This window comes from Danio rerio, chromosome 10 (genome assembly GCF_049306965.1).
Source record: "Danio rerio strain Tuebingen ecotype United States chromosome 10, GRCz12tu, whole genome shotgun sequence".
NCBI classification, from domain to species: domain Eukaryota; kingdom Metazoa; phylum Chordata; class Actinopteri; order Cypriniformes; family Danionidae; genus Danio; species Danio rerio.
The window spans coordinates 27,936,809-27,960,563 of record NC_133185.1 but is presented as its reverse complement, the minus strand read 5'-3'; the positions used below and the strand labels follow the sequence as shown (position 1 = coordinate 27,960,563).

Genomic DNA, 23,755 nt, shown 5'->3' with positions numbered 1-23,755 from the left:
CTTTTTTGTTTTTATAGGGAACTATAAACTGTTTGCCTAGTAAATGTATGAATGGCAGTGCACTTACTCACCTGATTTCCCGAACAAATTAGCTGGAACTCAAAGCCTTGTGCTTCTTGGATGACGTTTAGAAACGAGCGCTATCCTTTTCATTTAAAAACTTGAGTTAAAGTAAGTTTGCTTTCCCAAAAACAGTTATTTGAAACACACTTCGGTCTGTCTTGCACTGTTGAGAGATGAATGCGGAGCGTGATTTTTTTCAGGACCACGGACAGCGCAACTCCCATTTGTATAGACGCGTCTTAACACGTGATCCACGAGTCATCGCGCCGCTCTTGACGTCAGACTCTCCATTGATAAGAATTTCGTGTCTCGTTTGAACTCAGAGGGTACGCTACGGTGCTCTGATGAATGAACAGAGATTGCATGAATGAAACAGTCTCTCCATTAAGAACGGAGCGCGGCGGTACACACTGAAAGCACCACTGCTAAATTAACTCATACGGACACTAAATCTAATTGGGTGGATGGAGCACTGAAGGTTTGCTGTTGTTAACACTTTAGATTAAAGTTTTAATGATAGTTTATTTCCAATACAGATGATGACTTCGGCTTAATTTAAAGCAGCCAGAAAGGCTACTCTGTACCCCCTTTTGGCCTGTTGATTGTTTGTGATGTCCTTAATCAGAGCTGGAGAGACCGAACGGCTGCACCCACCGTGACGCAGGCGGTTCAGCTTCACTGCTCTACTTCCGCTCAATTTCCCGAGCTCGTCCAATTTTCCGCTCTTTGTCTCCTGCCGCCCCTGACTTTCATCCATCTGTCTCTAACGTCATTCTCGTGTAATGGTTTCACATTAACAGTCTTTTTTTAATTACACGAATGTACAGGTAAGCATCAGTAGACTCCCCTGACCTGTACACAGTCCAGAAGCCGCCAGACGTTCAATGAAGCCTTTGCTCTGGCATTCTATTTTCGAGTTCGAATTCTGCGTGACGTGGTTTAGAACCTTTACATGAATACTGTAGGTTTTAAGGAACAGGCCTAATTGGAAAATGCTCGCGTGGCATTGGAGCCAACAGCAATCCCGCCAATCACAGTTTATGATTCGTGTAATTGGATTAGTTGCAGTGCGGATATTGAAGTCCCACGAGCCACACTCGAAATGGCAGCATCAAAGCTGTCTCATTACAGAGTGGGAACCTTATTTCAATATTTTCAAAGGTTGCATGCAATAGACTCGTGTTTTTGAATTGCCATGAAACTTTAAGACTTTTCCTAACCCTATTATCGCGTGTTTGCTTTTTATTTGTTTTCTTTATTAGGCTACTGTTATTTTCAAGGAGTGTGGTTAATCAGGTTGACGAAAGAAGGGATTCAATTTAGAAACTAAGGAGTTTATGACTGAAAAACATTGTTATTTTCGGCTCTATTAAAATTGAAGGTTGGTATATGATTCCATTAAGAAAGTTTAGCATCCATATTTCCTTTGTATAAACAGCAGAGCTGGTGTTTATAGTGAATGTTAAATATATTAATATTAATAGGCTACATATAAATGAAACTCTTTTAGGAAAACAAAAATGTTTTTCAAACGCATCACTTTAAATCCCCAAATTAGAACATTTTAAGTGTGTATCTATGGTGGTTTAAAGAACTATAAGCTGATCTAAAGATTATTTAATAAAAAATGACGCTGTTTATTTTCCTAAGAAACATATAATCTGATCAAAAACATATACAGCTGTATTCAGCAATATAGACCTTTTCAATGTGTTCATTTTATTGGCCCATGAACATTTCCTGCTTGTTATCAAACTATTTAATAACTGTAACAAGAGGCAATTCAATCATAACTTAATTTTAAAACAGCTTTTATAACATTATTTAGCAATATGTGCCTCTTTTGGGATTCTCGGAGGCTATAGAAATAGAAAATGTAAAACAGGAAATATAATGGAACCATTGTTTTTGTTTACATCCCTCAAAATAGTCTATAAGGTTGGCAATTAGTCTATATGTAATTGAAACAAAAAACTAAAACCAATGTGCTCGGTATAACGCGCGGATGGTGCATAGATATATACACACACAAGTACATACATGCACAATAAATATGCTTATTACGTTTGTTGTACAAATGACCTTTTATTTTGTATAGAAAATGTGGCATACAACAAAGGGGTTGAAAGAAAAGCGCGTAGTATAGCTATGAGTGTGAATGCGTGTCCTTTTCTACCTTGGTGGCGAATAATTTAAGAGCTCCAAGGGCCAAGGGTCAGATTTTGATACGGCTTGGCATTATCGACTGCCACTCAGCATTAGCGCAGTTGCGACCCTTAACCAGCGCTCTCCATCCCCCGCGCTGACTCACCTCCTCCTAACTGCCCATGCACTTCACGCAGGACCCAAAATGCCCACTCAAGAAGAGAATGAATACATTATATGTAAAAAAAATCTGAGATAAAACAAAGAGAGATGACCGTAATGGTGGATAAAAGCGCTTTTGAAGTTTTTCTTGCGCAGCCAAGCTATATGGGCTGATGGGGAGTAGTGTTCACACCTACACAAGGACAAGATTCGTGAAGTTTTTTTTTTTTTTTTTTTTTTGAGGGCTCTGTAGACATTTTGGCTGCGATTATGAAAATGTATGTTCAAATACACTCAAAAATGTCCATTGCTTAATGGAAGTGACATAACACGCTCATGAATAAAAGAATTCATACTCCCACGAGACTGAAAAAAAGCATCGTCCTGGGATCGATTAATTCTCCCATTTCACATTTTACTCAGCTGCGGCTCGAGCTTAATGGTGTGTAGCCCAAGCCTTGCGCCCACACACGAGCACCGCATCTGTTTTGATGGCAAATTCTCATAAGCGACTGCTCTCTTGAGGCTATAGCCTCTGATTTTGTCGAAAATGTCTGATTGAGAAGTGCCTCGGTCCTGAATGAGCCCCGGGACACATGTAGTCACTTGAGTCTGACGATTGAAACCGAATAATGAGCTAATAATCCACGTAAATATTGACAATGAACATGCGTCCCCTTCGAGACAGTTCATTGTGTGTCAGCAGCACGCGCTCTTTGACCGTTGCCACTGGACTAACTTGCGGGTAGCAGTGCTCTGTTTGTTTTATTTATTCCGTGCGGTGTCCCAGTTTCGAAAATTTAGACTCGGGGAGTGTTTGACCTCGGAATATCTCAATATTTACAGTTTGACAGTTCGTAACTGCGGATGAAGCATACTCTATCCTCGCGTGCGTCGTCATTCATACAGCTGTTTCGTGCGCTTCTCGTGCACCACCGTGTTTACATGCATTTTCGCGTTTGTAATTGACGCCTTTTGTTATTTTAAAAACAGGGTATAAACGGGGAGACGATTTATGAACATGTTTATTATTATCTATCGCAGGAAACAACATTTTCCATTGTAATAAATATAGTCGATTGATTGCACGCTTAGCGGCTGTGCTGTAAAGATACATAAATAATATGAATCCTAAAGTAAATTTGGATGTTTAATAATACATTAGGATTCTGCATCTCCTGCGTTTTTTGCACAGAGAACAGACCAAAGCGCATTTCTCCGAATTGAAAACCTTTGGTCAGTGACATATTACGTCGGAGGTTGGCTTCGTATTTGGAGTTAATGAGCCGATTGATATCAGCGAGAGTCATCGGTTCCCTGCCATAAATCTCTCTTTCTTTCACGGGGAGAGAGGATGGATCAGCTCGCCCATAACATTTGGACTAGGTGCAAGCGATGTACAAATAAAACAGACATTTACGTTTGTTCATTTAATCCGCTTTAAAATTGTGCATTTTAAGAAACAAAGCCAATGTATTAAAAAAAACTGTGCCGTTTGTGCATAGCTTCACCTCACAAAATACTGCAAATAAATAGCCTACCCTTTATCTGATCTTCAATCTTTATTAATAATAATATGTTGCTAATATTAGTACGTTTTTTTCTGTATAATGTTCTGAATACATAATTTAAATAGTATTTCAACATGATCTGAAACCATGTTTAATTCACTATATATACATTTTATTTGTGCAGATTAAAACATATAGACTATAAACACATCACAAATGAGATAAGAAAATGTAAGATCAGTTTTTTTTATTAATTCGAATATATTAAACTAAAATATTTCTAAACATACATTAGCTAAAATCTCTAATATGCTTTTTATAAACGAGAAGTGGCCGAGACATGAGGTCGGAAAGACAATAGTGACAATAACTCTTCTCTTCTATCAAATATAATGTAACATAAACACTTTTACATATTTGTAGCTTCCTCGTGCACCGATTTTCGGTTAAATTTTATTTTTATTACTATGTTTCTCTTTATTTTTCCAAGACAAAGGACAAACTCACGGAAGTATGATAATTTGTATGGAAGGTTATAGGAATATTTTCTATAGAATTATATGCTTAGACTTCCAAATTGTATTTTTATTTCCATATGGATAACTTTAAAGGTTAAATTAAAACGTCAATGCATAGTAAATTTAATGCAGCCCACAGTTAAGAGGGTTTAATATGCTACTGCTTTGTCTTAATGTACATCTTCTGGAAATAAATCCAGGAGAGGGCGCTATCATCCAAGCGCTGTGACTTATGATTCCTCTGTGCTATTGCCCATTCTACATTAAAAGTCGGTATCACGGCAAATACTTGGAGAGAGAGAGAGAGAGAGAGAGAGAGAGAGAGAGAGAGAGAGAGAGAGAGAGAGAGAGAGAGAGAGAGAGACTATCCAACTGTTTTATCATTGACAGAGATTTTTAGATATGGCAAGGAACTCTAAAAAGCTTTTTGAAGATTATGTTCGATGGAATAAACACACAAGCGAATTAAGTAACATGAACATAAAGATGAAACAAAAGATAAACTGCGGTATTAAACGTCAACAAGAAAAGTGTAAGGTCCATTCAAGAGTTAGTATTTTCGCCTAAATGAAGTAACCATAAATTCCTTTGTTCTGGACAATGTCAAACTGAGTGGTTTTATACATTTATACAACTGTAGTTTAGTCTTCTTCATTCAAGTTTTTTTTTTTGCCACGGTTCCTTGACTTTTGGTGTGACGGAGCAGGTTAAGGACGCATGCGCACCTCACCGCACAACACTTTTACGCACCATAAACGCGCGCCTAACAACACAAGCGCACAAGTGTCCTCCAAATCTCCTTGTAGGAACGAAAACTGTTATCAGTTATCAGCACGTTACCGGACTGGAAGGGAAGTAATTTGAAAGATGCTTTAAACTGGGTAAATTGCTGATATGACTCATCCAAGACACCCACAACTCTCTGATCAATCGAATGGGAGGGAGGGGAACGAATTTGTGTGTGTGTGTGTTTGAGAGAGAGAGAGAGAGAGAGAGAGAGAGAGAGAGGTGGATGGGCCGAAGGTAGAAAAAAGCAAAAAGATGAATGGAGGCACACTACTATCGGTATTTGATACATTTTCCAGCCCAAAAAAAGAAACAAATGTTTATAACTGCCCAAAAAGTAGTCACGTTTTATTACATTTCACTGTGAGGAGACACAAGATCCAGACAGATATTTCTTAGCAGTTTTTTTTTCACCATGACTACACCCCTAATGAAAATCCAGACAATTGTAGAGCCTGTTGTGACATGGGCATTTAAAAATGACCACTGACTTCTCAAACATTGGTCTTTTAGCTCTGTACTTGCATCCTCTTGACTTGGTATTACCACACTTTGTATTTTATATTTGGCCGCTTGTGTTTATTACTGATCAAACAGCTATGTTGTAGGTGTCCTCCATTATATTTTCATATAGTGTAGTTATTAGCACATTTGTGCCAACATTTATTAAGCAAGTTTCTTTTTCATGTATCATTTTGGAGCACTAATCCAGCAGTGCTGCAAAAATGAAGGTTTTTCTAAATTTAGCAAACACCCTTTTTTCACATTACACCAACTATCTACACTGTAAACGATTTCTTGTTAAATTAACAGTAAGTTACTGGCAACAATTATCCAGTAGCTGCTGTATTTCATAAAACAGTAACATTACTGTAATACTAATTACATTAGTATTACATTTACTGTAAAATATAATACATCATTTTACTGTTGTTGATTTTTACTGTAACACCAATTACAGTAGTGATACACATACTGCAAAACTGAAAACAGTATTTTATTGTACATTTTTACCATGAAGAACTACGGTATTTTAACGTTACTTTCATTATTACTGTATAGTATTTTACAGTTATTAAATGTTATTTTATTTTATTTAATAGTGCTACTTTATAATGGGTAAAAATGTTCAAAAATTGCACAAGTGTTATTTTAACTGTTTAAGAAATACAAGAAAAATAAAGAAACTGAAACTTTAACTTCACAAAAAAGGTTTATTGTGTAAACCATGCTAACACAGTAGCAATTATTCAATATAACAAAGCAACAGAACACTAATAAACAATTGATCATTAAAACCAGTCAACAATTAATGTATCAAAAATTATTACAATTTTAAAAACAGGTGAAAATACTGCTACAAGACAGGAAATGATGAAGGCCAAATGATGTGGAAAGGGACAGTGAAAAAGGGCAGGAGCACTTCTGATGATCCTGCAAAAATGACAAGCAAAATCAATCACTGAAGTAAAAACTAATCATCCCTCAAACCATTTAATTCATTCAGAAACGAAACACTGCACTGTTGTTTATATATATATATATCTAAATATATAATATATATAACAGTTTTTTAAATAGTTTTTGTTGGTGAAATACAGTTTGTTGTCAATTCGAAATTACACTAACGTTAATGGGGAAAAGATCAGCGGGCATTGTTCTTGAAGATCGCTAGTCAGGTGTCCACACAGGTGTGTAAAAAATAAAGTCTCATCTTAACTTAATGTCCGACTCTGTATAGCTCGAATATCTGATTCCATGATCACACTACTAGTGCTTCCACGGATTTAAGAGGGGTAAACACAGTTCATTCTGACTTTAAGAGGCTACATATTTAAAATTAAATAAATAAAAATAATCTAATTTAACGTGACTAATGTTAATTAAATACTTTTAGGCTTTTAACACGTATAAATCCACTTCTAACTTACAGATAAGATTGCGTTAGAGAACATGAAAGCCGTGGGTGATTTTTAAAAATAATGCTAATGATGAGTTACTGATATTTGGTTTGCATAAAACAAAGTAATCACTAAGCATTCATTTATGGCAAAATCTGCAGAGAGGCTGAACGAGACAAGAGAAAATGTGTTAAAGTTGAGTAGAGAACTAAAGAGCAGTCTAGCCTACTTCATGAAATGTTTGTGGTAATATTCTGCTGTCAATTCGTATTACTGTATTTTAATATGCAGCAGTGATGGCATGTCAGCGAGACAAATAAACATTTTATCGAGTCATTTCATACAATTTATTTATTTATTTTTTATACAAACCCTCTAGTGACATTTCCTCAAACTAAATCATCATAACGTTACTGTGCACAGCATCAGTAAAACGTTGAGAATAATTTAAATACTTAATTTTTTAAAACAGTCACTGCTGATTACAAACTAACATTAAAGCTAAGCTTACAGAAATCCTGTATGCATGACAATATAAAGATGTATTACTCACTGATGTCGTAGCACTTCCAGGTCATCAGAGATGTAGACAGGACAGAATATGTGTTATCAAATGAGCTCTTGTGCAGCCTTTGTTGGACATCCAGGTAGTATGTTCACCCACACTGTAAGAAACAAAAACAGAAACAATTTATTAAAATGTGAGGGATAGTAAACATGTTTGGTCTACAGAGAGAAGAAAATGTTTAATTTAAGCATTGATCCTAATGAATCTATTTCTCAACTACATTTAACCTTATCACGGAAACAGCATTTTTGAGCTTTTAGACCAGGGGTGCTCAACCTTGTTTGCTTTAAATTAGAATTAAAACAATAAATTTCTATGTCAAATAAAATACTTCAGATCTAAATAAAGCAGGTGCTTTTACCTAAAGGTTCCTTCAGTTTGGCTGCAAATCCCTCCACATCTGTGCTTTATTCGGTTTTTGTCTTAAGAGTAACTGGTGTCACATTCCAGGTTCATCACAATCTGAGCTAGAAAGACAATATGGCAAAAGACAAGACATACATAAATAAGTCTCAGAATAAAATATTTAAAAGGATAGTTTACTTTTTTGCCACCATTACTCCATGTGTTTTAAATCCGTTTAAATTTAAACACTAAAGCAGATATTTTAAAGAATGTTAGTAACCAGTAACTATTGACATCCATATTTGAACCAAATTTCTTAAAAAAATACGAGTTTGTGTTCAACGGAACAAATTAAATGTATAACTATTTTGAAACAAGTGGAGGATGCCAAAGATGCTATTATTTTCATTTTGGGGTGAACTGTCCCTTCAATTCAAGTGTCAAGCAATAGTCATAAAAACTGATGTGTCGCTTAAGGAAAACTAAATCAAGTACTTTCTTTGAACAAGCAGAATCATTATGCCATTGTATTCAGTGATTCTCTTTTACATTTTCCCACTATAAAACGATAGCTTCACCATGCAATCTATGTTAACACAAAAATGAATAGCATAAAATAACATATTGAACTAAACTTACAGTTTCCAGGCTGTTTAAAAAAAAAAAAAACACATACACCCAGTAAAATTGCTAATAAACACAAAGACAACAGTTATAGAAAAAAATGTTTGTCTAATATTTACTCAGCACTTGGTAGGCAGATAGCATAGGCGTGGCTGTTTTAACACCAGATTTTTTTTTATCTTAGGAACTGCTGGAAGAAGAAAAAGAGGTTGTACATGAAACTCCTCACAACAAATCTGTGAACAACTTGACATTTAAAAATCTAATCAAAATGAGGAAGACATCAACATTACCTTGAATAATCAAGTGAGGAGAGATTGGTAGCATCAGTTTTTCAACATCAATTACTGTAGCTGAAAAACAGATTAATATAATAAGAGTAAAATAAGACTTAACATTAATTAATCTAAATCTATGGTACAACCATACCAATCTGTATGGGGTTAAAATACATTTGTACACAAATCATTCTCTGACCCCATCAATTTCTTTTAGAATAGGATGGATATATATATATATATATATATATATATATATATATATATATATATATATATATATATATATATATATATATAGTGATAATGACTTTGGCTTATATCTGTGTACTCAGAACGTACACTCACTTCAGGTACACCTGAACACCAAAAATTAAATGTACAATTAATGACACACTATAAATCAAGCTCATTAACATTATTGAGAAATAGACAATTAATATGTATTTTGTTAATATTAACGTTAGCTTAAAATAATTCAACTGCATTTAATTTTCAGCTCCATTTAATAAAACAGTTAAGACTCATTTCATTATGAGTTTAGTTTAAATAACTAACTTACAGTTGAAAAATTTCACCATAATGATAGCTTAGTCATAATGACTATGTGAAGACCAGAGCTTACCTTAACGGTAAACGTTTAACTTTTCATGGTGACTTCGCCTTCATCTCAGTGTTGTGCTGAAATAGAGAATTCATTAATGCAGTTACAATAAGTTAAAGTTATGTTTTTTTCAGGTAACTTAACGTATGGTCAAAAACTCACTCAAGATAAACTCACTGTATCTAATACCTCGCAAACACTACAATGACCGCCTGGCGTCTGTTATTTCTTGTTTAAAATACCGTTTGTTAACGGATAGCGTGACATAACATAAGAACCTACAACTAATGTCACTTAGTTAATTCTTTTAAATTACACACACAATACACAGAAATACTTATAAAACAATCCTTTAACGGACAGAATTTGACTTTAAAACACTTACCGAGGATGAATTCGCTGGATGAAAGACGACAGGTGAATTTCAAATTAGGAGAGCCGTTGCCTGCATGTCGAGTCGTGTCCATTCGGTTCTATGAATCGGCTCCTTAGTGAACAGTAAATAATCGAATCCGCCTAAAACCGATTCCTTTTTGTATATGATTCATTACTATTTCGTTATACTGCTTGGCCACAAGCATTTATACACTAATTATACACTAATTGCATATTGCTGAATGTGCTTGTGAACACGTGTGATCAAATAATTCCCGAGCAAACGGTTCAATTCGGTTCAATACGATTCAGAGTTGCTCGAGTGCTGAACCGAACCAGTGCAAACGTGATATTGATTACAATATGGTAACATTGTTTTTTATTCACTTTACCAGCGAAATTATTACATATATCTGACCTTGACAATAAGAATAAAGTTCGTTTGAAGTGTTTTGAGAATTATATATAAATATATATATTTTTTTTTCTCCCAGAATTCATTTCACATCAACAAGCAAATGGTAATGGCGGATGAGAAAGCCCAGCTAATATTATAAATATTGCGTTTAATATGTCACGAAATGAAATTTTAACAGTGTTTCATGCGAGAATGTAGTTCTTACAAACTCAAATCTGTGGTTTATTTATAGATATCATGCGTAAATTTTAAGCGTGCTTTGCCGATAGCGGAGATTCTGACCTCCAGGGTGTCCATCATCACTCATGTATCCGGCGAAACGAGGTTATAATCGGCTAGACATGTGAGACTTGCCCCGGTCTTAGATGGCTCTATAATGAATGTGTTATAAAATTTAGTTTTAACCGTTTTTCATGCGGGAATGTAATTGTTTTAAACTCAAGTCTGTGGTTTATTTATAGAGATGGTGGGTATTTTAAAATATTGTTTTGAAAATGCGGAGATATGTGACCTCCATGGTGATGACGGGTGCCCTAACCTCATGAATCCGTCTAAAGCAGGCTGGTCATTATGACATTTAAGCTGACTTTGGTTTCATGATGAATCAAATACTTTTGTTCCAGTTTACGTTTTGGTTAAGCACAAAGTTATGTTGATTAAAAATGATTTAATATTTTCATGTTAACCTTATAAAATTAAGGTGCAGTACACCCAAATATTGAAAACCAGGGGACAGTTTTATGCACTGAACAGTCTGAAGAAACTGGTTATTTTATTTTTCTTCACAAAATACTGTCAAAAAATAAAATAAACATAATAATAATAATATAAAGTGTGTGTAGAGTTTTTCATGGTCATTTGCAGTACTGTATTTAGATGCACAGTAACTGATTTTTTCCCAAAATTCATTGTAAAATCTGCAGTAGCATACTGTTAATCATGTTCACAGTATGGAAATGTTGAGAATACATTATCATGCTGTGAAAACAGCAATATATACAGTAACACACTGTGCACAGCTTATACAGTAAACAACTGTTGAGAAATGCAGTATAATACCGTGAAAACAACAGAAATCGTTTACAGTGTATCTATAAAAGTGAAGGCTTTCAAAAAACTAACATATTAGGGATACTTTTAACACAACAGAATTGTTGTCAATGACATCGATGTACAAGGTTGTCATGCTCATTGCACTCCTCTGTGATTTTAGTGTATCCTGCAGCTCTGCCTTTGTTTTAATAACTCTGCCATACAAGTGTTGCATATGTATTACAACGTTTTAATGCTGTTTTCCCACTTTCATTTGGATGCAGACATGCCATTGCAATCTGGACTTAGCTTTTGAATCTGATGTTCTTTTCAGCATCAGCTAAACACCCTCTGGCTCAGCCTGTTACAGCAGCCACACTCTAAACTCTTCCTACAGTGTGTATGGAACCAGTTTTTGTTGCAGCACAGCAGATGCTACTTTGTGGTAAAATGTTGGACATGAATAGGTACTTTAAAGGGGCACCTATGATGAAAATCCTCTTTTGTGAGCTGTTTGGACAGAACTGTGTGTATAGTATATCAACAGTCAATAATCTCTTTTTTACATTTCCTGACGTTAAAATACGATCCAGATCCCCCCCATTTTGAGGTTTTCCTGCTCACCAAATTGATTGACAGCCGCTAAATAACATGTCTCCGTAACGCATGTAATCATTTCAACAAGAAAGGATGTGTGCAAAGCAACTGGAATTAAAAGATCTGTTGAGCTCGCTGTGATCATCAATGTGATCATAAAATGTGATCAAGAATGAGTTTTAAAAACAGTGCATGTTTGTAATGAATTACAGGGAATTTACCGTCTTTACTTTATAAACCACAGCCGCATGTCAGTACACTTATAAAAGAAGACGCTTCAATCACGGTTTGTGGACGTTAAATCAGGTTTATTTTGTACATTAACATAACAGATATTCATACAGCAGTGGATATTAACCTGTATCCTGTCACATTTGCCATGCAAAAACCATGCAAAGTTAAACACCTGCACTCTGTGTGTGTGTGTGTGTGTGTGTGTGTGTGTGTGTGTGTGTGTGTGTCTGTGCGTATATGCATGAGCTTTGTAACGACATTGTGTGACTCATCATTGTAGAAAGGTTTGAATTAACTCCTCCACAAATACATTAATTAATCATTGGTAAAGTTCTTACTGTAGTATTTCTCACAAACGTTATGTGAGATCTTCTTCCATCATGTCTGTCACTGTGCTGTTTATCTGACGCAGCCGAGGCAGAGATTGAAGCACACTCTGACAGGCATGTGGGACCGGTGGGTGGAGAGAACTAGCATTAAAGGCACAGGCAACAACAACAGCTACATTGTGTTTAGAGCAGAAAATCCCAATATTCTGAAATGTTTAATAAATAATCTGAGGGGGTTAGAGCTGAATTATACATTAATATTTCACGGCACCTATTAAGTCTGCTAAATATAATAAACGGAAAATAACAGACTGTCGTTTGACTGCATATGACCAAATTTACGGTATCCTAAACTATTTGTAGCTACATCCTTTAAATGCAATTTTGATGTATCGCCTGAGGTCGTAAAACAGTCCAACAAAAAATGTTTAGCTCATACCAGCTATAGTTTTTTGTTTTTTTTTTCCCAGTCTTTCTAAGACATTCCCCTTATATATAAAACTAGACAGTTATGCTGTTTCTTCTGAAGCTGAGATTCTATGTAGGAACACCTGTGAGCCTCTACATCTAAACACAGGACAGACTGCATACCAGGATTCCTTCATTGTTAAAATGCAGAGAAATAAAAGACATCATCTTTAGCAGATTCGCTATCTGTTTACAAAAAGATATAGGAGGAGGTTTTGTATAAAGCAAAACGAAATTCAAAGAGGTCAATTATGGCACATATATACACTCATTCAGTTGATAAAAAAAACAAGCGTGTTTTCTTTTCAACTAAGATGGCAGACAGCAAGAAACCCGAATAAAAAAATAAAATAAAAAAAGACAAAAGTGAAAATTGCATGGGACGATAACCATTTTGAGCCCCAGCTTGAGTCAGCTGGCGTTTCTGTGTGGAGTTTGCACGTTTTCCCCATGTTAGCATGGGTTTCCTCCAGGTGCTCCAGTTTCCCCCAGTCTAAAGACATGCGGTATAGGTGAACTGAATAAGTTAAATGGGCTGTAGTGTATGTGTGTAAATGCAAAGTGTTTGGCAGTTTCCCAGTGTTGGGTTGCGGCTGGAAGGGCATCCGCTGTGTAAAACATATGCTGAATAATTTGGCGGTTCATTCTGCTGTGGCGACCCCTGATTAATCAATTGACTAAGCCAAAAATAAAATAAATGAATAAATCAAAGTTTGCATTTGGGAATGATTTTTCAACAACTTGGATATTACTCAGCGCCCTCCAGTTATAGCTCTCATTAAGGTCCAGTGGACAAGAGTGTGAGAAAAATATCTGTTGCTGAAATGGACTCATAAGGGGTTGACTTGATCAGACGGCAGAGCATTAACATCATCATGATCTGTTTTTGTGTCATTTGACATTGGTTTGGCGTAGAACGTACGTGATCGAGCCTTCGCACCAAACGCTGATTGCGTGTCTGTCTACAGGCGAGGAGAGCGATAACATCTGTGTAATTTCAACATGATGACGGGCCCCACGGGAGCCAGCGCAGAAGATGATCTGAGTTGAGCTAAGTACTATTAATCGTTTAATTACCACTGGCTGATTCAGTCCATCAAAGCCCTCTCTGCATCGCCTCATACAAATTCATCCATTATGAGGTCATTCATGCTCTCGTCAATCAAATTGCACCACCCCAACCCCCAACCAGCCGTCATAGCAGCTTGTGTTTTTACAGTCTGCTACGACTAGGTGACACGAAAGGAACAGTAGTTCTTGTCCTGTTCAGTGCCGCACTCGCTGAGCCAGATGGCCGTGTTGGTTTACAGCAATATGTTTAATAATGAGGCCTATTATGACTGGAGATTAGTGCATAAGCCTCAGCACAAGGACGAGAGATTCATTGAGGATATTTCAATAAAACAGACGGAGGCCAGCGTCTGCGAGGATGAAAGAATGTAGCTGTTGTTGCCTTTGTGTCTCATTCGTTGAGTGAATGTCACCCATCACTGTGCAAGAGCTGCATTACAAAACATGATATTCCATCTGCATTCACTGCTGCAGTAATGCCTCTCAGTGTATAATGGCTTTCTTCTCCACAAAGCAAAGGTATTATAATCTCTTTTATTGCTTTTGTGAAAAGGAGTGTGATTGCTCTTAGGATTTGTAAACATGTGTCCAAAATAATACTTTCTATGCTTCACTTATTCTCACGAGTCATTTAGATCACCGACTCCTTAGCTTTCCTTGCAGGTTCTCTGGATATGATTTAATAGAAAGTTGGCAAAGAGCAGATATCATACCTGTGTTTATAGGCTCACATAATCAGTTTTAGCCAAGATAGACTCTTTCTGAAAATCTAGCCCTATATACTTTTCAGGAGATTGTGAATTATGTGGCCAGAACAACATATGGCTGCATTTCATCTTTAAAATGAGCGCTATGGGAGGTAAGATGCCACTCCTGTTCTCGCTTACCAGCTGACCACTTTCCTCTGTATCTACGGCTTTTCCGCTGTTACCAATGTGTTCGGTAGTTCAACACGTACGCTGGCGGACTTGAGACGAATAGCAGAGTTGACTGTGACAACAGGGTTTAAGTCTGGTGAAAAACAGTTCCAGAAAGCAGACGCAACAAAAATAAAACTTAAAAAACGAAATAAACAAGTAAATAACAGGGTGAGAATGTGGTCAAATCTGAAAATGTGGTAAAAATCAGATTAGGGATTTTCTTTTTCTGGATTGCTTTTAAAAACACTATTGATTGGGTTTAGGGAAGGAGGAGGGTGGGGAGATCAGTTGGTTGGTCAGTCAGTCAATCGACAGCGGCCTCTGGTGGATTTACGCAAGTACAGCAGGCTCCAATAGCACTCCAGAGAGAAATTTGAGATCTGTAAAAGCGTACACAGTGGATTCGCAAAAACAAAAACTTAAAACAAAAAACATAGCTCGTGGGACGTATTTTACTCCCTTCAGAAATGTATATTGGGGTAGATAATCAGAATGAGCTTGGGTTGGTTTATGCATGCATTTATCAACAGGTCAAAGTGCAGAAACCTGATCTGGTGCAAATGTGTAAAAAGGTTGTGATGCTGAAATGTTCAGTTGGTTGGAGTGTATGTAAATAGTTTTAGATATTTCACTCAATGAATTGTAGCTCTAAAAATTATTGACAAAAAGCAAGCCATGGGTTGTAAAGATTATATTTAGGAATAAATGGCAAATTTTATTTTGACATTAAATATTGTATCTTGCCTGAAAAGTTCCATAAAACAGACTCATTTTAAATGGGCTTTACATTTACATTTAGTCATTTAGCAGACGCTTTTATCCAAAGCGACTTACAAATGAGGACAAGGAAGCAATTTACACAACTATAAGAGCAACAATGAATAAGAGCTATAGGCAAGTTTCAGGTCTGTAAAGTCTAAGAAGGAAAGTATTAGTATTTTTTTTTTTTTGAGTACAGTTAGTGTGATATTCAGAGAGGCAATTGCAGATTAGGAAGTGTAGTGGAGACTAAATAGTTGAGTTTTTAGTCGTTTCTTGAAAATAGCGAGTGACTCTGCCATTCTGATGCAGTTAGGGAGTTCATTCCACCAACTGGGCAGATTGAACGCGAGCGTTCGCGAAAGTGATTTCTTCCCTCTTTGGGATGGAACCACGAGGCGACGTTCATTCACAGAACGCAAGTTTCTGGAGGGCACATAGATCTGCAGAAGTGAGAGCAGATAAGAAGGAGCAAAGTCAGAAGTCGCTTTGTAGGCAAACATCAGAGCTTTGAATTTGATGCGAGCAGCAACTGGCAGCCAGTGCAAATGGATGAGCAGCGGAGTGACATGTGCTCGTTTAGGTTCATTGAAGACCACTTATGCTGCTGTGTTCTGGAGCAGCTAAAGAGGCTTGATAGAGTTAGCTGGGAGCCCGGCTAGTAGAGAGTTGCAGTAATCCAGTTTGGAGAGAACAAGAGCTTGAACAAGGAGTTGAGCTGCATGTTTAGATAAGAAGGGTCTGATCTTTCTGATGTTATAGAGTGCGAATCTGCACGATCGAGCAGTTCTAGAAATGTGGTCAGAGAAGTTTAGTTGGTCATCAATCGTTACTCCAAGGCTTTTCACCATTTTGGATGCATTAATGGTTGCCCCATCCATCTGGATTGAAAAGTTATGGTGTAGAGTCGGGTTGGCAGAAACTACAAGCATTTCCGTTTTTGGAACCGAGGGATCACAGGATGAAAAGAGAGGTATAGCTGGGTATCATTAGCATAGCAGTGGTAGGAAAATCCATGTTTCTGGATGACTGGTCCTAGAGATGACGTGTAGATGAAGAAGAAAAGTGGCCCAAGAACAGTGCCTTGAGGTACCCCAGTGTTTAGATGCTGTAGGTTGGACACCTCTCCCCTCCAAGACATCCTGAATGACCTGTCAGAGAGGTAAGATCTGAACCATTGTATAACAGTGCCCGCAACGTCCAGTGACTCAAGCCTAGATAGCAGGATCTGGTGGTTTACAGTGTCAAAAGCAGCTGACAAATCCAGCAAGATGAGGACTGATGATTTTGAGTCTGCTTTAGCCAGTCTGAGATCCTCCACGACCGAGAGCAGGGCAGTCTCAGTTGAGTGGCCTTTCTTAAAGCTGGATTGCTTGTTGTCCATGAGATTGTTTTGAGTAAGAAAGTCTAGGACTTGATTGAACACTACTTTCTCTAGATTTTTGGCCATGAATGGAAGCAGGGATACTGATCTGTAGTTTTCAAGTAGCATATGGTCCAGGTTGTGTTTCTTTAGCAGTGGGGTTACCCTAGCCTGCTTAAATGAAGTGGGGAATAAACCAGAGTCAAGAGATATGTTAATTATGTGAGTCAGTGTTGGTATGACTCCAGGAGAGATGGCTAGCAATGTTAGCTGACAGCAAGAAGATCGCTGTTTTGAGTCCCAGCAAGGCCAATTGGCTTTTCTGTATGGAGTTTGCATGTTCTCGCCATGTTTGTGTGGGTTTCGTCTAGGTGCTCCAGTTTTCCCCACAGTCCAAAGACTTGCAGTATAAGTAAATAAAATTTACATTAAACTAGTTTGAATTAAAATTGACCATTGTGTATAGTTGTTTCCAAGTAATGGGTTGCGCCTGGAATGGCATTTGCAGCGTAAAACATATGTCAGAATAGTTGGGGGTTCATTCCGCAGTGGCGACCCCTGATAAATAAGAGACTAAGCTAAAGGAAATTTAATAAATAGTTATGGGAAACATTATGTTTAAACATTTTATGTTAATGTTTCTAAAAAGAGTAAAGCCAAAGTGTGTAAAATCAGGCAGTAAAAGTTTGGTGGTGTTTTCCACAGCTGAGGTGTCTCACATAGGGCTACATGGCAGAGTAGATGAAAATGTTTATCAGACAGCAACTGAAATGAGCAAAACAGGTAAAGCAGTTCATTCAGTCTGAAAATACTAAAATTATTAAATAGCAGCCCAGAATACTGACCAAAACCTGACTGAAATTCTCTGAAAAAATCTCCCGCAGCAAAGAAATACCCCCCCCCCCCAAAAAAAAACAAAAAAAAAAACAGTCAATGAGCTGGAAGAAAACTGGACCAAGATCACAGCACATTCTGTACAATTTCTTTGCGCAACAATCATTTGTGTTCTTTCAGTTTCATTGAAGTGTTATCCGCAATGTTTATTCTTTGGTTATTTCGCAAATCAGCGTTCATAAATTGTTCTCTAATTTTGATCTCCACTGTGTACATAAACATACACACACACATACATGTACATAACGACAAAAAATGCATTAGTGCTCTCTTGCAGTGTGAAACAGCTGGGCTGGAGGATTATTTCTTTAAGCTGCATCGTAGTGGGTGGTTTTAACAGTGTTTTCGAAGTACAGAAAGTGTCCTCTGGTAAGCAGCGACCTTGCTGTCCCAGATAATGTTTTGATAAGGACAAACCTGCTACCCCACATCCCATCATCGCCTCCACCAGCTCGCCCACACTGCCTCTCCATTCTGATTCTCTCTTAAGGACGAGGAGACCAGACCACACAATATTTAAATAAACAGGTTGTAGGCTACGCCTTGCCAGCTAGGTTATATAAGGTGTATGATAATTAATGAATTTTTGGAATTAACTGAGCAAAATTGCCCCTTATATACTGAAAAATTGTAAGTATCTTAAATCAAGAACAATACTACTATACAACCACTACTGCAAATTAAATCATTTTCTATAGCTACAAATTAGTTGGGGAGGTCAATTCACTTCTATTGCATATTACATAGTTTTAGAACTCAGGTTCAGTGATTTATGTTCAACAAAATCTCTATGTGACATTTTTCTTATTTGACATTTTAGTAAAAATAGTCAAATAATCGAAACTTTTTTTGGCTGCATTTTTATATAGGGTAACATTATACTTAGTGTTCACGCTTGTAGTTCGCTTCCCTTTCTTTAGTATATTTAGTCTTGGTTCACTAGCTGCTCGTACTAAAATATATTTTGAAATATTCGTGACAAATTGGAGTGTAAAGCATGGTGGCCAAGATAGTTCAAATGCGCTGCACATTTAAAAAACACAAGCGTAAATAGAAATGTGATAAATCATGTGTACGTGTTGTCAAACGAAAGAGATTTTCTCCATTTGTCACAGTTTTTATATTTGCGTATGTTTTCTTAACCTTACTTCTAAACCCATTTGAGCTCTCTCAGCACTGTAGTAAAGAACAACACCACAACCATAACAAAAAAACAAGCATATTTAATCTTATATTTCACATTTTATTCTTCAGTCAAACCACACAGGACTTTTTTGTTTTATGAAATATGAAAGCAACATGGTTTCTGCATTTCGTCCTTTAAAAAGTTCAGATAGCAGCATTCAAACTTTTCAAATAAGGACAAAGAAACAGAGCAATGACGCCCTAGTTTAAGTGAAAAAGTGAGTGGAAAACATACACTTGTGATAGATGTAAACTACTGGACAAAAGTGGCAGTTGTAAGAGCAACAAATAATAACTTGACGTCTAGTTGATCATTTGGAAAAGTGGCAAAAGATAGACTTTTTAATGAACCATCTGCTGAACTGCATCCCAATCATCACAAATACTGCAGAAGACCTATTGGAACTCGCATGGATGCGAGATTCTCACAGAGATCAGTTAAGTTTGGTGAAGGAAAAATCCTGCTTTGGGGTTACATTGAGAAAACTGAAAAAAAAAAGAATCTTGAGGCTTGTAATTTTCATTAAATAAATTGATGTGGTCATTAAAAATAATCTGCATATTTTCTTTAAAGAATTGATATTCTGGATTTATTATAAAATATTGAGAGGAATTTGCTAATAAAATCAAGCGATGAATTTGACTTATTTTTTAAGCAAACCAGTGCAATTATTAGGCTTAATTTGAGAAACAAATTAAGCAAATAAAATTTAGGAAAGCTGGTTTCACATTTATTTTAGGAAAATGTACTCAATCATCCAGATTTGATTGAGATGTTTGCATTTGAATCTCAACAAAGGCAGTAATCAGACGACATTTTGAAGGAGCAGATCAACAGTGAGCAGGTTAAGAGGTATGCAGTAATAGTTTATCATTTCTAATGTCCTAAATAAGCTCTTTCAGAAAGACACATGCTGTTCAAGATTGCTCAGGAACCTAGTTTTTGCCATATGATGTATATAGGGATACAGAGGTATTTTTAACCACCCATTGCTATTTGAAATTGATTCTTTGTTTATTCTGAATTATATATTGAAATTGAGCAAGTTGTTTGCATTGTAAAATTTAACAGCAATGATCAGGCAACATTTATGTGTGGTAAAAGAACAACAGTGATCTTGTTAAGTGGTAAGCCTCGGCTAAGCTAAGTTACCAATAGCTATGCACAGTTTTTTCCATTTCATAAGGTGATGATTGATGATGTAATGCAATTAATAATTAAAATTAGTAATTAAAAGGTTATATAATAGTGTATAAATACTAATATTTGTTTGCTTAATTTTTCAGAATAATGGAGAAAATGTTCACTGCATTTTCCCACAAATGAGGAGCGGTTTTCTCAGGCAGATTTTGATAGAGAATAGTTTCCATATTTATTATAATAAACAAATAGATTTGTTTAACAAACTGTATGTACCATTTTGTTGTCAGTGGAACATGTAAAAAAAAAAAAGATATTTGGCAAAAATGCATTGTGTTTGTATTTCATTATTGTATATTTAACTTTTTATGAATGAGTAATTTTCATTAATAAGTTTGAGTAAATGGTGGTTAATTTGCTTAAATTACAAAAGCACATTCCACTAATAATATTAAAATCCTTATATATCACTGAAAAAAACTAGTAATTTTCACGATTCTTACAAGTGTTTTTGCTAAAAAAAAGCTTGTTTGAGTAAATGGTGGTGGTTTTGCATAAATTATAAAAGCACATTCCACTAATAATATAAAATTTATCATCTATCACTCAAAAAAAATAAATTTTCACTTGATTCATTCAAGTGGTTTTTGCTTAAAAAAATCTAGTTTTGAAATCTACTTAAAAAAAAATGTGTGCAATTGAGCAACCATTATTTTTTTAAGTAAATAGCACATAAGATTTTTTACAGTGTATGGGGGCATAACAGATCTGTAGAGTGGATGGCAACATCGACAGCCATAGGTATCAAGATATTTGTGCGGCCCATTATATTACAAACCACAAGAGAGGGCAAATTCTTCAGCAGGATAACGCTCCTTTTCAAACTTAAAGGTCAAGGTGCTCCAGGATTGGTCAGACCAGTCACCAGAAATGAACATTATTTAGCATGTCTGGGGTAAGATGAAGGAGGAGGCATTAAAGATAAATACAAGAATCTTGATGAACTCTGGGAGACCTGCACGAACATTTTCTATACCAGATGACATTATTAATGTTATTTAAGTCATTGCAGAGATGTATGAATGCAGTCCTCCAAGCCCATGGGAGTCATACACAATACTAACTCTGTTTCCACCGCACCATGACTTTATATTCTATACTGTACATTATTTCTGTTAAGTGACAAGACTTTTGTCTAAGCAAAGTCCTAATTAAACTGTCCTGTAATTCTACTGTCCTAATTAAATAATTGAAAAGCATGATCATATTTTTTTTTGGTAAAATAAGCATAATCTAGTGTCCTTTGCTTTTCATATAAGCAACATCTGATACAAAAATAATCAACTTATTAATAAGTTATTATAAATAAGTCAAGTTATTATTTGATGTTCCTTAAACTTTTGTCAGGTAGTGTACTTAGGAACCATAAAAGAAAAAAAACCTAAACGTTTTATACTGTAGCAAATCAAATGCACACTAAGAAGTTGAAACATGTTGTGTAATGTAATTTTCATCCAGCTCTACTCTTTACTGTGGTAAAAACAGAACCAGAATACAACAACCTACAGCTGATTTATAAGCTTGCTCTTGCAATTAAACAAATTCCCATGCATTATTGTGAGAAGAGACAAAAGTAGGGAAGTCAAAAGTTTTTTCGTATGACTCTTTAGCTAGTCATGGCACAGCTGCAATGGTTGAACAAGCTGAATGAGTCACAGCTGTAACCGCTTCGAGAATTCAAAAAAAAAAAAAAAAAGTTACATTTCCGCTTTCTTTTTTCATTTATATGGGTAGCCAGCTCCCCACTCAGCCATTATTCTACAGCCACTTTCATTTTAATAAAAGAATAGATTCCATTTGATTGTGTTTCAGCGTTTAAATGGTGACATCAGTATGTTGCTCCCCATGCATAGCTGCGTTTTAGATGAAGCTAATTGGATAACCACGGCAAGTTAGGCGCTAAATTGCTTCTTTTTTCTCATGGGATGAACTTCTTTTTTTTAGTCAAAGCCAACCGGGGCAGTGCTCACAATTACATGACTCATGGATGTGATCGGTCTGCTTCCCACTTCTTCCAAAAATTCTTAACGGACATAATAGTAGCGTATGACCTCAAAATCCACACAATGCTGTAATTTCGGCAGTGGCAAAGCACCAGGCACATAAGCAACATTTTTGATTGATTTATAGTCAGTTGTTTGAGCAATTATACATACGCTTTCCCAACCCCCTCTGAGCTTGTTTTGGTTCTAACAGTCAACTTTAGACAATGTAGTGATTGCAAATGAGTCATATATTGAGTCAGAATTTTGTTTAGCTTATATAGTAAATCATGTTATTCATCTCTTTTAAACAGAACATTATTTTTTGCAAGGTAACTTGCCAGTATATATGGACACCTGTACACAGTCACTTGTGACACATCTTTGACACAAGATGCTTTTCTCTCTTTATGCAGTTTTTATGTTTCTTTCTAGAAAGGAGCACCATTTGGAGCCTTTCATCTAATGCATACATTTTTTAGCAATTTCATAGGAATGAAAAAAATAGTTATATGGTGATAAAGGGCCTGAAAATATGGAGGATGTGAATATTGAAAAAGCATTCATATTCAAATTAAAAGGATTCATATTTTTTATTGTCACCAAGAGACCTGTTTGACAATAACTTGTACACTCCGCTAAACTCTTGCTTGTTTTGGTTAAAAAACAAAGTTATACGTTTAAAATAATACCATAAAAAGGTATGTTTATACAGTTACTTGTGATCAAGAACTCTTTCAATTTATTCACCCTTCTGTTACTTTTTTACTTGTCAAACTGCAATTTGGTTTTATCTACTGCGTCCATTTGTATTTATTGTGATTTGATGTAGATAGAAAAAAGATGTCAAAACACAATCTGTGAGAATAATAAAGTGATGTTTACAGTAGACAATAAAAATTAGAGATCAAATCTTTTCAGAAATATTTTCTGTACCGTTCAAAATTCAAAAAAATCTTACCTGTGGCAATCCCATACTAGTTGATCAGTGTTTAAACATTTTGAGAACAGCAATGTTTGTAACTCAAAGAAAAACATTTCTGAGACTTACAAGAATTTAAATTTAGTAGAAAGTGTAGAGGCCATTGCTTGGAATAACTTCAAAGCACATCTGCAGCCACAGGATCTCACAAGTCTCTCACATTATCTTGGTCTCTTCCAGTTTGTTGACTGCAGTATGTTTGTAAGCCAGGGATGGGCAAACTTGATCCTTGAGGGCCGGTGTCCCTGCAGAGTTTTGTTCCAACACTAGTCAAACACACCTGAACATGCTAATCAGTGTCTTCAAGATCACTAGAATCTATAAGCAGGAGCTAAACTGTGCAGGACACCGGCCCTCCAGGATCGAGTTTGCCCACCCCTGTTCTAAGCCATCAAATTTTAATCAGGTTAATATCAGGACTCTGGGCTGGCCATTTTACT

The 23,755-nt window shown here is 36.1% G+C and overlaps 1 protein-coding gene and 1 long non-coding RNA gene across 9 annotated transcripts in view; both read right to left on the bottom strand.

Moving 5' to 3' along the window:
- LOC110440071 (uncharacterized) overlaps nt 1-23,755 on the bottom strand; it is a 66,213-nt gene that overhangs the window by 3,934 nt on the left and 38,524 nt on the right. The window contains exon 1 of one of the 6 annotated variants that reach the window (XM_001333183.7): nt 72-261. The exons of the other annotated variants lie outside the window; for them this stretch is intronic. The gene's annotated coding sequence lies outside the window, so the exon portion shown is untranslated. Of the gene's footprint in view, nt 1-71; nt 262-23,755 lie in introns of those variants that run through there. 6 annotated transcript variants of the gene reach the window in all.
- Nucleotides 2,612-9,966, bottom strand: LOC137496586 (uncharacterized). 3 transcript variants are annotated; one of them, XR_012386319.1, is made up of 7 exons: nt 9,891-9,966; nt 9,527-9,582; nt 8,917-8,976; nt 8,743-8,813; nt 8,016-8,121; nt 7,640-7,751; nt 2,612-6,619 (listed from the first exon to the last, which is right to left on the bottom strand). It is a non-coding gene; the product is annotated as an uncharacterized lncRNA (long non-coding RNA). The 3 variants fall into 3 exon arrangements; XR_012386320.1 differs by having other exon boundaries at nt 8,743-8,810; XR_012386318.1 differs by lacking the exon at nt 9,891-9,966 and having other exon boundaries at nt 9,527-9,613.